This window comes from Monodon monoceros, unplaced genomic scaffold, assembly GCF_005190385.1.
Source record: "Monodon monoceros isolate NGI ecotype Baffin Bay Population unplaced genomic scaffold, NGI_Narwhal_1 Super_Scaffold_13, whole genome shotgun sequence".
NCBI lineage: Eukaryota > Metazoa > Chordata > Mammalia > Artiodactyla > Monodontidae > Monodon > Monodon monoceros.
In genome coordinates this window covers 35,662,029-35,679,224 of record NW_021703769.1, presented here as the reverse complement: position 1 = coordinate 35,679,224, position 17,196 = coordinate 35,662,029, and positions in this window count along the sequence as shown.

The following is a 17,196-nucleotide window of genomic DNA, read 5'->3' as shown; positions in this document are numbered from 1 at the left end:
AATATATTAAGTAGGAGAATCAGTGCAAAGACGTAATTCTTCATTCCTCCATATTTATCAATTTGCAATAAAGAAGAAATTAGACCCCCAAATCCACAGTGTCTTATACATAACCTTTATTTAACTTCTTTATTTGGTAATTTACCCATATATGATATATGCAAAAGAATGGCATATGCAAAACATTCTAAATAAAATTAAATATTCAACTTATTAGGTGTATCTCTTTATACTTGGTTGCACAAGCAATTGACTTGTATCTGTAGAATCAAAAGCGGAAAGCGAAGCTTTGTTGCAGCTGAAATTTGGCTTGTTGATGTTTCAATCCACTTTACAGTGAAATGTAAAAATGTACTCTGGTGCTGCTGTTCCCACCACCACTAATGCTCTCCCCTGACCCAGCACACACACACACACACACACACACACACACACACACACACAGATAAGGAAGCACACATGGATAAAGGAAGGAGGGATAACTGAACTGGACAAGATGCACACAGCCCTTACGCCCAAATTACTAGTTACCAAAACCTTTTCTGTGCTCAAGTTAATCACTGGACAATTATTTCATTTAATTTAATCACTGCCTTTGAAAACCTTTGAAATCCTCTTGGGATAGGAACTGAAAAATAAGTATACATAAAAATATTTTGTGCATATATTGGCAAACCCTAGAATATGTGGAAAGAATGAGAAAATTAAGTTTGGCCCTCTGATGCACTCAGCTTGCATAACCTTGGTGAAATTTCCCTCATCCTTCCTGTCATTGGTCTCTCCTGCAGCTAGTTTAAAGAAACCAAGCTATTTCTGCAATGAGGGTAAGCAGTGGAGAAGACAAGGCACCAGAATAATAGCCCTTTCATTGGCAATGTATCTTCATGCTAAGTTCTTAGAAAATGTCCTTTTATGAACTCATTTAGGATAAATGCCTTCACATAGGAGGGCATGCAGGGGACAAAGTCTCTCTAAAAAAACTACCTGAATAAGCAGATGGTGAGGCCAGGTGATCATTCCTGAAAGGTTCAAGAGCACAGGAATTATTTTTATCTCTTGAGCCAGTAATTAGTTAACTGTTTTTAAAACAGTTTATGATAGCTACCGCTAGCTTCAATGTGTAAAATTTTAGGCTACTGAGTACAATCAGTCCTCTTGGTTTTCCTGGCAGTGAGGAAAATCTTAACACAGGGGGGACCTGGGACTCTTCTGTAAAAGACAAGAGTCAACTGAGAATTTTAAAAAGTCCTTTAAGAAGTTTTTTTCTCCAAGAAATACTAACAGTTATCCCCTTAGGCTTAAGGTTAGACAAGCTGTGGCTCATTTACAACAGTTTGCTATCTGCGTTCTGAGATAATGCACTTTTTAAAAATTTCTTTTATCGTGTATCACAGGGGTTCCTTATTCCCAGTTACCTACTCTTTAAGTTCTCTATTTGCAGTTTTCTGCATATTCACTTGAAGATGTGTTAGAACTAAGGGAAATTTATATTAATTGCTATGGGGTGGGGAGGGTGAGAGTGGGGCGGCCAGTCAGCTGAGCTTGGAAGGAAGCTTTGCTGGTGCAGACCTGGAGCCCCGGAGTTGCCCTGGGGTGTTTTGATGTTGTAAGTTTGGGATGTTTCTATGGCTGTTTATTTGAAACCATTGCAAGACGCTTGCTCTGGTAACCAAGAAAGGGAAAGAGGAAAGAGTCTTCAGTGTATTGGAAAGATGACTGGCATGGAAATCTAGGAAGCAATATGTTAGCTTTATTACTCCACTAACAAAAACCTCTGGGAGGAATGGTTTCACCTCTCTGGTTTTCAACATGCCTTTCCTACAGGATCCTTCCAGGACTGCATGCCCCGCTTCTATGAGTGACCTTAGTTAGGAAGTGATCTGAGCAATACTTTCTAGGGGGGGAAAAAAAAAAAGCAAAATCGAAAAACCAAAACAAACAAACAAACAAAAACCGCTGAGGATTTCCATTACTAAAGCTTTCTATCCCAACGTGCAAGAAGCCTGCACAGATCTAGACTCACGGATTGCGGCCCTCGGCGTTACCTTTGGGTGACACCGAGGCACATGGGCCCGGTTGCTCGAGGTCTGGAGCTTGGCAGGGCTGGGGCTGCGGACTCCAGACCTGTCTGCTTCTGCCCGAGAGACAAGAGATGCGCGTTGCGGCGGTGCGCCCAGCGGCCCGAACGCCGAGTTCGCGGCGACCTCAGCAGGGGAAAGACGTCGGCGCCAGGCACCCGGGTTGGACTTCACCGCACGTTCGCGAAGTTGCTCCCGGTGTGGAGGTGAAAGAGGAACCTTGCAGAGGTGTGGTCCAAGCCGGCTCCAAAGCCGGGTAAGAAGGATCAATTCCGAGGTTGCTGGAGTTGAGCGAGTTCGGGCCTTGGCTGCTGGACAGAAGCTCCGGGCTCTTTTGTGTTCTGGTGTCGAGGGGAATTAGGACTAGAAAGGGAGGAAGTAAGTTCCTGGCAGAGAGTGTTCTCTGGCTCCCCGCGACTTTCTTTGGAGCTTCCAAGGCCGGGAAGCGTTAGCAAACCCCACGCTGGGGCGGGGAGGGTGGGCGGTGAGACCCCGGCGCTCTGCCTGCCTCGCGCCTCTCGGGTCCCTCCCCCGCCCAGAGGAAAGCCGGGGGGGCTTGAGCTGGGTGGGGTGTTACACAGAGGAGGGGGAAGAGGCCAGGTTGCAGAGGCTTCGCGTCTCTTCTTTTCTCTTCTTTTTTCTTTTCCTTTCTAACCCGCCAGGGTGGCATCTGCATCGGAGGGAAATGCCCCCGATGGGCCCCAGAGATCCAGCTTCCAGGGCAGAAGTCGGGAGGATGCTGCGCCGCAGGGCCAGGGGCGCTCGGGCATCCTCGCGGCGCGCGGTTCTTGGACCACTCTGAGACGTGGGCAAGGTTTTGAGACTCTGCCGAGAGGAGCTCGAGGCTGAGGTGCCCGAAGAGGCTCAGAGGGCGCGCCCTCAGAGGGAAACGGCTCTGCCTGCGGGGCTGGCGGCCTGGGAACCGGGCGGGTCCCGGCCCGGGGACAGGACGGTGACAGGGTGGACTAACTCACTGGGGCCTTCTGCTAGGGTCCCTGGTCGCTAAGTGAGCCTTCTGACCTGGTGGAGAAGTGGGACCGAAACACTCTCCTCCTCCCACGCACGAGTCTTCTACCCCCTCGGGGCGCCCCGGGCTGCTGGAGGCCCAGGCCTGTGAGGTTAGGGTTAGAGCTCTGTTTGTTTTTGTTTTCCAATCTGGGGCTGGGGGCGGGAGCGGAGGTTATTCTGTACTCTAGGTCGCAAATGAGAGAAAGAGTCCAGGGTCAAAGCAGGGGCCGCCTCTCTGCGGAAAGTCCCAGTTCCCGAGACTGATCCCGCGCCCCCGGGGGTGCTGTGCCACGCAGCTGGCAGGACGCGGAGCCGGGGACCTACGACTCTGCTCTTCTCCGGTGACAAGACCAGATAAGGACTCTGGGAGGCCCCACCCCTGAGAAACACTGTGGGGACCCTCCCGATATTCCCTTTGAAATAAAGATAACATTAAATCCAAGATTCAAATAACACTAAATCTCGCATTCTAACACTAAAAAAACCCCACTAACGCTCGGGATTTTAATCCATGGCGGCTCCATGGTTACTTTTTAACTCAAAAGCAAATTTGTGGGTGCAGGCCTCTGCTGCCCCAGGTCTGTCTGCCAGAGGTGTCCCCGGCTCAGCAGCGCCCGTGGCACCTGCACGTGCAGTCTAGGCCCAGCCCCCAGCCCCGCCCCAGGAGGTTCTTTGTGTTTCTAATTCTCCTCCCACACCCCCCCTTTTTTTTTTCTTGTCAGCAAAACAGCAGGGTCTGTAGAGGTGGTTGTCCCCGCCTCGCTGCCCAGTCTCTGGAGTCACAACCCAAGTCAAACGGGCGTTCGAGAGCGTTCGAGCTTAGGGCGCTGAAGCCACCACGAGCAACGCGCCCCAATCCCTGTCACCCGGAGGTCAGGAGCCTGGGTACCACTGCCGCTACCGTTTCATGCCGGTGACTTTGTGGGGAGGTGCACAGATGGGGAACGCCTCGGGCCGGCACTCAGGGCCAGCTGATGGATCGTCTCATTTCCTGACTTGATGGGCCAGAACCTGGGCTGGTCGGGCTGGCCGGGGGGAGCGGGGTGGTGTAGGGACCCAGCCAGCCGCACGGGTGCATAGGCGTGTGTGTGTGTGTGTGTGTGTGTGTGTGTGTGTGTGTGTGTGTGATATGTATCTTAGAGAAAGACCCCCAATACCCTCCCTCCCCCAACGCGAAGTTATCCCTCCTCCGGTTTTCTGTTCTGGACACAAGCGCCTTGTCCCCGGTTGTGAGTGCAGTGGTGGTTGTCAGAGCTCCAGGCGTCCGCTCGCACCGTGCTGGCAGCATCCTTTGACGCGGGAGGCTGAGGAGAGCAGGACTTGGCCTTCAGTCCAGTCCCCCGAAAGGGCTGTGGGTGGGGGAACAGGTCGTGAAAGCCACAGTGTGGAGGGGGTGGGGAAGCCTCCATTCTGGGTCCATGTAAGGTCCGCCTCTCTGGGAAACTTGGAGGGAGACAGGGGACTGGCCTTGAGAGTCAGGCGGCGGTGAGGAATGTTGTAGAAAGGTGGGTGGGAAAATGCACATTGGAACGCTCGCTTCCGGGGTGGTTGGACACTCCAGCGAGCACAACAAAGCCGTGTGTGCCCCTGGGGAGGGCAAGGTTGCTGGTCCCTGTCTCAGCACCTCACCCTCAACTCAGGAAGGAGCTGGGAGGAAGGAGAGAAACCCAGGAGGGAGCCGGAGGCTGAGCTCAGATGAGAGGACAGCTGAACCAAAGAAGGGTCAGACACTGGGGTTCCTGTTTCTAGGCCGTAAGTGTGGGGTTTTCTTTTTCAGCTTCCAGGAATCCAGAATCTTCCTCCAGGTCTCTGGGAACTTGAACGCTGACTCTACTTGGAAGCATTCATCCTAGGCTGGGCCTTGGAGAGGCCTGAGAGGATCAGGCCTGTGATCTCAAGGAGTCCCCAGCCGGGTGTGCACCTGGGCAAAGTAGCCCACCCACTCCCCAGCTGCCTTCTGGGAAAGTGGCCACTCTCTAGGGAGCCAGGAAAGCATCACAAGGGTCAGGGCATCTAGACAGTGCACTGCCCAGAGACTGAAGTGTGGTCCATGGGCCAGTAGCATCACCCTCACCTGGCTACTGCAGAATCTCAGGCCCCACCCAGGCCTCCTGCATCAGAAGCTCCATTGAAAAAGGGGGTCTAGGGGGCTTATGAACATCTAAGCTGGAGAAGCCTAATTTATAGAACCTCAGTTTAGCCACTGCCCACTTCAAGTTAGAATGCCCAGTTCTCAAACCTCTTCCCTTCTCTTCCTGCACTTGATTAAATCATTCAGTCTTGTTTCTTTAAATGAACTGCATATGTTGATTATCCCAAATTCTCACCTCAAACAAATCAACTGCTTAGTATCTCCACTGGGATATATAAAGATATTTCCAACTTAACAAGTCCATGATTGTTAATTTTATGCATCAATTTGGCTAGGCTATGGAGCCCAGATGTTTGGTCAAAACCAGGTTAGATGCTGCTGTGGAGGTATTTTTAAAATGTGATCAACTGGGCTTCCCTGGTGGCGCAGTGGTTGAGAGTCCGCCTGCCGATGCAGGGGACACGGGTTCGTGCCCCAGTCCGGGAAGATCCCACATGCCGCAGAGAGGCTGGGCCCGTGAGCCATGGCCGCTGAGCCTGCATGTCCGGAGCCTGTGCTCCACAACGGAAGAGGCCACAACAGTGAGAGGCTCGCGTACCGCAAAAAGAAACAAACAAATAAAATGTGATCAACTTTTAAATCAGTAGACTTTGAGTAAATAGGTTGCCCTTCATAATGTGGGTGATCCTCATCCAATCAGCTGAGGCCCTTAAGAGAAAAGACTGAGGTCCTCCAAGGAAGGAAGGAGTCTGCCTTCAGACTGCCTTCAGACTTGAGCAGCAAAATCAACTCTTTCTTGGATGTCCCACCTGCCAGCCTGTTCTGCAGAATGCAGACTTGCTAGCATCCATAATCACATGAGCCAGTTCCTTAAAGTAAATTTCTCTCTACACACATTCTATTGGTTCTGTTTCTCTGGATAACCTTGATTAATACAATATCCAAAACCAAACTTCTCATTTATCCCTTGCCTCCACCTCCCAAAACCCTGCTTCTTTTCAGCTGTTACAGTTAGCAGAAATTCCAGTTGTGCAGACCAAGAGCTTCTAAACCACCACTGACTTCTCCCATTCCCTCATGCCCCGCATCTAACTCATCAGAAAATCCTGCCATCTTTCCCTTTAAACCAGATCCATGATCTGACAACTTCTCATCATCCTTATTGCTCTCACCCTGGTTTTTGCTCCTCTTATCTAGTTAAAAAACTTCCTAGTTAGTCTTCTGTTTCTTCCTTGGTCCTCTTGTGGCCTTTTCTTCACATGCAGTCAAGAGTGATTCCACAGTGTAGATAAAACCATGTCAGTCACTCCTTCCTCCAAACTCTACAGTGGTTTCCTCTTTCATTCAGATGAAAAAACCAAGCCTGGAAGCCTATGTTGTGGCGACTGTTACATCTTCTACAATCCCTTACCCCCTTCACTCTGCCAACATTCTGGACATGCTGCTGCCTCAGGCCCTTTGCTCTAGCTGATCCCTCTGCTGGGAGCTAATTAAGGATTACATTTGGCTGTGAAGAATGGAAAACCCAAAATAACAGTGACTTAAACAAGATAGCAGTATATTTTTCTCAAAGAAAAGTCCAGGAGCCATTGCTCCAGGGTTGGTAGGCTGTTCCACGGTCTCAGAGATTCAGACTTCTCCAACCTGCAAAGGTCTTCATTCTCAATGACTCCTCATAGTCCAACCAGTAAGGAGCAAAAGACACAGGAAGAAAATGGGCCAAGGTCAAAGGAGAGACAACTGTTGTCTTTTAAGAAGATGCACTAAAGCTTCCCCTGGGCTCCTGACATTCCATTGCCCAGGATGTAATCACGTGGTCCTACCTTGCTTCAAAGGAACCTGGGAAATGCAATATTTATTCTGGGAAGTCATGCACTTTGCTCAAATTCATAAGTTCTATTTCTGAAGAAGATGGGCAGAAGGATATTAGAAAGAATGCCAACAGTCTCTATCTCAGCATCTATTACAAAGACAAAGATGTCCAGTGCGGCTTGGGCAGACTGAAAAAAGTGCAGAGTGGTAGTCTGGAGAGATAGGAAGGTGTGGAAGATTATTTCTAAAGATGGTTGCCCCAAATTCCTCTCATTGTTGAACATTTATATCCCTCTGATCAAGAGGCAGGTCTATCTTCTTCTCCCTTGAGTCTGGGCTACCCTTGTGACTTGCTTTGATCAATAGAATGTGGTGAAAGTGATGTTGTGTGTTTTGGCTTAGGCTTTAAGAATACTGGCAACTTCCTCTGATGTCCTCTGGAGATTCAGCTTCCAGGAAAAGAAGAATTGAACTTGACCACTAAATGCTGAGAGACCATGGGGAGAGGGAGAGGCCCAGGTAGCCATCCTGGCCGAGGCGCCAGACATGTGAGTAAAGCATATTAGACATTTCAGCCTCAGCTGGGTTCCCAACCAGACGCAGCCATACAAGTGACCCCAGCCAATACCAAATGGAGCAGAACTGGCCAGCTGTTCTGCTGAACATCATGAGGAATAGTACACTGTTGTTGCTTCAAGCATTGTTTTGGGATGGTTTGTCATGCAGCCATAGATAAATGAACTAGCAGGGGCCAGATCATGGGAAGGTATATAGGCTCAGGAAAGAATTATGGCTTTTATTTTTAATGCAGAGGGAAGAATTAGAGGATTTTAAGCAGATGAGTTACACGATCTGATTCATACTTCAAGAGGCTCGCTCTGCTCATGTGTGGAGAAAGGGCTGTAGGGGCTCAAGAGTGAATGGAAATGAAACCAGGAGGCTGTGACAATTGTCAAAGTGAGGGATGACGGAGGCTAAAACCAGGGTGGTTTTCCCAGTAGTGTTGAGAAGTAGTTCCATTCCAGAAATAGCTTGGAGAAAGAGCCAATAATACTTATTGATTAGACCAAGGGGATGAAAAAAAGAGATAATCAAAAATTATTCTTAGAATTTTAACCTGAGCCCGGGAAGGTGGAAATATCATTAGTAACTGAAAAGTGGGTTTTCAGTTAAAAACAACAACAACAGGAATTCTGTTTTGAATGAGCTAACTTTGAAATGCCTATTATATACCCAATAGCAGGTTTATGTGGGGATCAATGAGGAGGAACTGCCGGGCATATAAACTTGTGAGTCTGATTACTAGGGATCATTTTTGCTACTTCAAGAGAGGGCTGTGTTGCTTTGCCCCGCCCTTTTGTGCAGGGTCCTCCTTCTCATACAAATTCAAAATATTAGTGAACCCAAATAGTAGTCTTTCACACTGAAAAGTAAATTTAGAAAAGCACACTGTCTTTGAGACAGTCTCGTGGCTTCCTTGGCACCTGGCATGCACATGCCGCGGACCTGGGATGATTAATGGACGAGACCGTTCGTGACCCACTTATGGGCTATTGCTTCCATTATAAACCCTTTGAAATCTGGAAGGCTGGCTGGATTCCATTCCAACTGGACACACTGTCATCTTTTGTATTTATTTTTAAATCATAAGATGAAACAAAACAAAACAAAAAATACCCCTCACGACCCACCCACTCATATCTCTAGAGATTTGTTGCTACTAAAATATAGTGCATATGATAGCATCTGTGTACCTGTCATGTTTTTTGTCCTATTTGTTAAAACATTCGAGATTAGATCCAGTGCTGATTAGTTCTCACCAGTTTTGGTGATCAACGTTGATCATTTAAGAATAACATATTGCAGGCTATTCATGACTTTCATTGTTATTATTGTTGTTTACATTTCTCAACAGTCACCTCCATACCAGAATACAGGCAGTGAAAGAGAAAAGTCAAAGCAAAACCTTCTTAATATTTTTTCTTGATTGACTAATCCATTAAGCAAGGGTCAAGACTCATCTTTTGCATGACGTTGAGGACTTTGCTGCCTCATAGTAAAGTTAAGACACATACATGGACATCTGGCACACTCTGGCAGCTGGAAGTACCATTTCTTTATGTTTTAAAATCAAAACAATTCTAATCTGAATGTCCTCCCCAATCCCATAAACTTTCCAAGGTTGAGGGGAAGTCCAGTGCAGCAGATACTCTTGGTGCCCATTTATTTCCCTGTGGCCCCTGGCAGCTTAAGGACATGGTGGTGTTCGTGCCTCCTGCCTCGAGAACCCGTGGCTTTTTCCTGAGGGCTCTCTCTGGCCCCTGGAACTTGCTCAGCCCACAGGGGGCAGGCTGGAAGTGTGAGGAGTTACTACCCTCAAGAACAACTCTCACCCAACAAGATGAGAAAGTTAGAGGATGAATAGCCTTGTCTTCACCCCTGGTGGGACAATCCTGAGGGAGTGCTACACTCTCTCCATCACAGAGTCCCCAGCGGGATGGAGCCCCAGTTGCCCACAGCAGTAACAGTGACCATTATTATACTGCTAGTGTTCTATCCACCCCCACTCCAATCTCTTATTATGTTTCCTGAGATGACCTCCAAAATAGAATACTTGTACCCAAATTCTTGTCTGAGGGCCTGCTTTTTGGAGACCACAAGTTGAGACATCCAGCGTCACCTAATTGCCTTCTTCCCCTTCTTTTGGACAATACAATGACACTGGGAAGCCCTGAGGAGTGGGGGAGGCACCCACTCCTCAGTCCCAGAGGGCACTGCTGCCATTGTTCCTTGTCCCAGCCAACATGGACTGGGCTACATGTCCAAGGCAGCCATCTTTCTTGTTATCTCCCTTTCTTCTACAAAGGCTGGCAAAGCAGTCAGGTAGCCTTCCCATCTGAGGTTCTGCCACTGCCCAGACCCTGGGTTTCAAAAAGCCTATTCTTTGGGTGCTCCAAGGGCCCTTTGTTGCTTCTCTTCTCCAAAAGCTAGAGAGCTGTGTTTTTACCACTCTGCTCCTCAACTCTGGGGTACTTCAATCCCCTTCCCTCTTGTTTACTCAGCTCCAGTGGGCTAGATCAAGGGCTGGCAAATTTTCTCTGTAAAGGAGAAGATGGTAACTATTGTAGACTTTGTGGGCTATGCAGTCTCTGTTTAACCCTGCTGTTGTATGTAGCATGAGAGCAGCCATAGGTCGTACATAAGTTGACAAGTGTGGCTGTGTTCCAATACAACTTTATTTATGGACCCAGAAATTTTCATTTCATATAATTTTTGCAAGTCAAAAATAGTTTTCTTTAATTTTTTCCCCCAACCACTTAGAAATGTAAAAGCATTCTTAGCTCGTAGATCATCCAAAATAAGGTAGCAGACTGGATTTGGCCAGTGGGGCATAGTTTGCTGACTTGTAGGCTAGTCTTTCAAAGAAAAATCCTGTTTAGATTTTTTTATGCAGCTAAGCTCCTTTTTGATTGGTATTATTTGAATCTAATTAAGGTTAGGAATGCATTGGATTTATTGGATTTATCAAGTTTTGATGTATTATCAACAAATAAACCCTTCTAGGTTAGGGAAATATCCTTTGCATTTTCCCCAGAGCACTCCTTGTGGTTGTATACATAAATTAATTTACAATAGCACCAGAGCAGAGAGCTTATTATTTGTTCTTTATTGTGCTATACACTGTGCTGTGGGACTCACTCAATCATTTTCTCATTTGAAGAAAAGATGATAAAACCCACACTAATAGGTTGCCATGACAATTAAATGACATTGTGTCTGTGGCAACACTTTGTTAATTGTAATTGTAAAATGTCAGGTGGTATTGTGATCATGCTTTTCAGGTATAAGATATGATGATCTCTGTTTCAGGGTGGTGATTCTGTAGGCAAGAGGAATTTAGAAGCTGGAGAATAAATGTATTTTATTCCTTAATCTCCCATTATGTGGCTTTATGACCTTGGATTCAATAATTTCTCCATCTGTGCAACGGTGATAATGTTCTTGATTTGCCTGTAACATGGCGATTAAATGAGAAAGATTGTTAAATGCTATAAACATGTAAGATTTAAAGTTACCATTTGGTCTCAGACCCCTTTAAATTTTTAAGAAACTCAAAGGATTTTTATTTATGTGAATTAAATGTCAATAGTACTGGGCTTCCCTGGTGGCGCAGTGGTTGAGAGTCCGCCTGCCGATGCAGGGGACACAGGTTCGTGCCCCGGTCTGGGAAGATCCCACATGCTGCGGAGCCTGCACGTCCGGAGCCTGTGCTCCGCAACGGGAGAGGCCACAACAGTGAGAGGCCCGCGTAACGCAAAAAAAAAAAAAAAAAAAAAAAAAAGTCAATATTACTGTGTTAGAAAGGGAAACAGAGAAAAGTCAAAATAATAAACCCATCATATGTTAAGATATAAATAATGTATTATTAAAATATCATATTTCAATAAAAACAACTATGTTTTCTAAATACTGGTGGGAAGGGTGACATTGTTTTACGTTGTTGCAAATCTCTTTAATGTCGGGCTTCACAGAAGTTATCTGAGTTCTTGGGTCTTTTTCTTCACTTAGTCTGTTGTGATTTGCTGTTTTCATTGAAGTATATGAAGAAAATTTTGTTTCCCACAGAGATGGGTTTGATACAAGATGACCTGGCAGACTCTCTGAAGGGCTCTTGGGGACACACTGGTCCACAAAGAGGTCCTTGATGCACACTTTAAGAACTAGTTCTAGAGACTATTCCCATCATTGCAGAAGGTTTCCACAGGAACCACTATCCTGGCCTTCAAGATTGGGATTACCTCGAGTTTCATATACATGGAATCACAATGTAAGCACTTTTGTGCATTCCACCGTGCATCAGATATACCAGATTTTATTGATCCATTCTCATATTGGTGCACATTTACTATTATGAGTGAAGAACATATTTTTTGGTGAACACATGCACTCATTTCTCTTGGAGCAGAATTGCTGAAACATAAGATGAGCCGATGGATGTTTAGCTTAATAGATTTCCAAGCCACAGAAAATATTTTTATTTGTTGAATTTTATTTCAGTATATATCATTTAACATAAATTATTTCATAATTTTCCTATTAATATATAATATATATCTTTCTTTTAAAATGTTGCTTTAAAAATCTATGTAATTTCCCAATACTATACAATTCCATTGCTAGACTATTAAATAAAAAGAAAAAACTGTTTCATTTTATGTGATTGGACAAGGTTATGTAGTAAAGTAATTCCCCATTTACCTATTTACCTGAATGTCTTCCATTTTTCTGGAAACTTAAGGATTCATAACTCAGACAAAATATCTAAAAACAACTAGTGAATATTAGTAGCTAGCGTTGTTCACATGATATAATTTTATTGACTGAGGAGCCCAAAGGAAGGAAAAAGAAGTTTAAAAACAAACAACAAAAAATAAGAAAAGAAGGAGGGGGAAGTAAAAGAAGAAGAAAGAGGTGTATGTCAAATGACAAGGTTGAAAGCATCAGAAGTCCAAGTTAGAAGAAGTGAACAACAGACCCTCAGAAGGTTCCAAAAGGAAATAGATCCAGACACAATGAGATGCAAGAGACACCAAACATGGCAGCTTAGTAGTTGGCATGGTTCAGTGGAAGAGAAAACTATGTCCCACTCACATCAGTGATTCCAGTGGCTTTATTTATGCACAGTTTCTGGAATTCTGAGATGACACTTTTATCATCTTCATATTCCCAAGACTTGGATGTATTAACTATTGTCACATAACAGACCAACCCCAAATAACATCTGTTTACTGTTTCTCATGAGTTTGTAGGCTGGCTGGGTGGTTCTACTGGTTTGGGAAAAGCTTGGCTGGTCTTAGATGCAAGCTCATGCATCAGCTGTCAGCTAGTACGGTGGACAAGATGACTCAACTCTCTGTGAGTCTCCCCCACCACCAGCAGGCCAGCCTGCACTCGTTCTCATGGCAGTGGCAGAGATCCAAGGGAAGAAACAAAATGCACCTCTGCTTTGACAAGTTTGCTGCCATCCCGGTGGTGGAAGCAAATTACATGACCAAGCCCAAAGTCAGTGCAGCAGGGTGTTACCAAAGGGCAGGGATAGAGGAAGGCATGACAAATTGGGGCCATTAATGCAACCCATCTGTCATACTGGCATGGCCTAAAACTATAATTACAGATAATTAAAAAAATAATATATTACTAGTTAAAAACTATTGGATTGGCCAAAAATATCATTCAGGGTTTTCTGCAACATCTTATGGAAAACCTGAACAAACTTTTTGGCCAATCCACTATTTGAACATATAGAGGACTACAGTGGGCTCCTAATAAATATTTGATCGATGAATAAAGTTAGTTCAATGCTGAGAATATGTTCACTACAACCATTCGTGTGTCAGTCAAGGTATATAAGAATTCATAATTTAGTCTTATAGTCTATAGGGTTCAATATGCTGCATTATGAGCACCACTTTCTAACACAAACACCAAGTTTTTTCTACAGAGAAGAAAAAGATAAAGTTTAAAAGCTGTGTGTGAGAAAATTAAGCATATATATTGCTTGAAAAGGGTAAACAATAAGTATTTTGAGTGACAAGTATAACATTTCCGCATTCAAGTTATATAAGTTTAGAAACAATCAAGGGTCAAATTCTTTTATCTCTCTTGTTATGTTTTAAATACATTCGACTCACCGAAAGCTATTGGGTCACGGTGTGACTGATTAGGTATACAATATTAAACTGCCCTCCTTTGGAAAAGTTTTCCAAATTTTATCTTGGTGGAGACTTTAAGGGGTCTCAAAAATGTCCAGGATGAAGTAGCTTGGGGACTGTCCCTTGCCCCAAATTTCCAAGGAAGTATCATGAGGACAGGAGAGGAAGAGGCATTGCTTCATTAATCGAGTAAAGTGCTGCCACCTATTTTTTCTTTTAATGTAAAAGCAATGATACTGCTATTTTTAATCATCTCCCCGCTCCCTTCCTAACATTTTTGCATTATTCTAACCTATGGAGCAGAACGCTTTTCATGATATATTATTAAAGAAGATGGCTCATAAAAATTCATCCCAGAGGCACTACCCAGGATTTATTATGACATTAAAGTTGTGCTTGGGATTCTGTGAAATGCCAAGCATCAAGGGAAAGTTGTAGAGAAGAGTGGTCTTCTGCTAAACTTTCACATGTGATGATAAAGAGAAGCTATTGAGGGCTTGGAATGAGGCATCTCTAAGACAACCTCAGCACTGAAATAATTCAGGGTGTTCCCTCTTCACTCTCCATAATCACACTTAGTGTTGATGGAGCCACATTGCCTGTTAACTATGGTAAGAGTCCTACTGCTTTGAAAGGATGCTAACAATATGAACTGAGGAAAATTTTTTTCTTGAAATTGGGAAGGAAACTTACTTTAGCCTTTCATTGAAGGACATTGCACAAGGGGCCAGATAGTTACAAACCCTTCATTCACAGAAAACAACTTAAATGGTTACTGGGTAGTTACTGACTACCTGTTCTTTGCAAAGCGAATAAACAAAGCCTGAAAAGAAATTAGTCTGGGCTGGTGGAAAAGTCTATGCTTAAACAACTTTTAAAGTGTAAATGGATACATTCAGAAGGGTGGATGATTTCTTGCTTGGGGGAATGAGGGAAGTTTTGGAGGTGGCATTTTGGGAGGTTGCTTTTAAGAATTGATAGAACATCCTCATGTGACATGGCTAGGAAAGATGTGTGCTACGTGTGTGAACAGAGAATAGTGATAATCCAGACTGGCTAAGTGAGGGTGCAGTCTGGGGCCCAAGATGAATGCTGATATCAGTAATCTCAACATTATTCTTTAGGTAGTGGATTAGAACTCAGGCTTTACCAGCCAGATAGTAATATGATCATAGCTGCTGTTTGGGAAAATTAAGCTAGGTGTAGAAGAGATTTGAGGGCCAAAGAAATTCAATTTTGGGTGTTGAAGAATGAGAAAAGTTGTAAGGGAGAAGGCAACTTCCAAGACAGGGTAGAATTCATGGGTTTTATAAACAGATTGAGCGTGGAAGCACACAAGGTTTAGCGCCTGTTATGGACTGTTAAACAGGGAGGACAGATGGAGGGAGGGCCTCTTTTTTTGATTAATTACATACAATATGCATGTGGGCCACTTGTTTAACCGAAAAGCTAAGAGGAAGAACCAGAGCTTAGGAGAAGTAAGAATTATGTTCAGAGAAGTAGAAATTGAAGGCATGTGACTGAATGAAACAGCTAAGGAAAATACACATAAAGAACATTCTTTGAACTGATGGTGAGAAATAGATTTCTTTCTGCTTTTGAAATGCTCTCCAGGAAGCTCACTGCTAAATTTCAAACCCAATCGTGTAAGTGTCCTTTAGTTTAGGTTTTCTGATATAAGGTTTCTCTTGTGTTCTATCTTTAAAACTAAGTCCCCCCCCACCCCCATTAAGACTTGGGATTTGAGTAGCTTGCATAGTATTTTTTGAAATACTATATATTTCATGGATTCCAAGCTTCACATATTTTCTACATTTTAACATCCCTGAAATTGAGATGTGTCTTATAATCACTGGATGGTGTGTCATAGTTTAACTGGCAGCATGCTTTCATTCTTTGTGGAATATAAAATAGTAATGGGCATGTTCTAATCAACGATGTCTTGGATTTGATGAAATATGGTACTTCCCGATGGGTTTCCCTATCTTGTCAATCTGCTTTCTTTTCCATGAAGCCTTTTATTCCCCCAAAAGGGGAAGAACAATCTACTTAGGGAAGAAGTCCAGTCCAGTATGAGCATTCCAATCAATCATCCATGAGCGGCTGAATATCCTTTCAGGGCTGATAGGAGGGAGAAAGGTAAGAATTGAGTCAAGTGCCTTGATCCCCAGATTGGGACAAAAAGTCCTGGAGGTGGGAGAAGGAAGATGTAGTAGAACCTCTATAGGCTTGCTTCTTGCTTCTTGTGGCATAGCTCTAGAAAATTACAAGCCTCCTGGAGAAACCCCCGTGGTATTGGAACAGCACGGCGTTAGAAGCTGACAAATGGCCAAAGGAGGTATTTAAATGGATGAACCTGAGCTAGCACCTCTGGTTCCCACTCCCAACAAAATCCAGAAGTTTCTGTGTATCCCAGAAGAATGTTGGAAAAAATGAGCCTAGGGTGAAAACTCCTCTGAGCAGAAACCTTGAGACACTGGGATGGAAGGGCCCACCTTGCAGGCAGTTAGGACCACCCCACAGAGGAGACCAGATGCTCCTCCCCACTGCCAGGAGGACACACAGGCTTCTCTTCACACCAAGAGGCCACCTGGGGAAAGAAGCAGGGAGACCTCCTTAAGGGGGAGGGAACTCTAACTGGGGGTTTGACTTTGAAGTAATTTAATAAGCCTCTGAAATAGGTGTGTTTTTTATTTTTAAGTTGGAAGAGGCTGAGTAACTGTAATTGGCAGGATTTTTTTTTCCTTCATAATAAGTGAGAATGCAGGATTTGAGTGCAATATGAACTTACAGTTGAAAATAAACACATCTTTTTGTTGTACATTTGAGCTGTGTGTACATTTTCATCCTATTACAATGGATCCTTTCAGGGAGTAAGATATCTCAAATACTGAAAGTAATCTGGGTTAAAGAAAAAAAACTGGCTCTGGATTTAAGCTGGACCTCAGAGATACTTATGACAGTGTAGGAGGATGAAAAGCCAGAGAAGAAATAATCAGAAAAATGGGAAAAGTAAGAGTTTGCTCCTACTTTTTTCTGCTTCTCTCTCAGAAGAAGAGCAAAGAGCAGGGGAGTGATGGATTCAGTCAACTGCTACAGAATGGTGAGCACTGGGAAGAAGCTATTTGATTTGATGAGGGAGCCATTTGGAATCTCTGAAAACTGGCCATCCAAATGTGGTACCATTTTAATAGCCATCATTTTTCATGAGATGTTAGTGTTGAAAGATACATAGTCTAACTCCACTGTCTTACAGATAAGGAAATTTGGAACCAGAGAATTTCAGAAGCCAGTTCAAAGGATAAATATGAGAAAAAGAAAAAAAAAAACAAGTACTTTACATTGGGAGTCAACTAGAATCAGCCTGTTTTGTGTCAGGAGCAAAATGTGTTGGGTCATGCATAAGCCCCCTTCAATGAAGAGATCTTTTATGAAACAGGAAAAGTACACTGGAAAGCATCTTTGGGAGCAAATACTCTGACGGGTGTTAGAT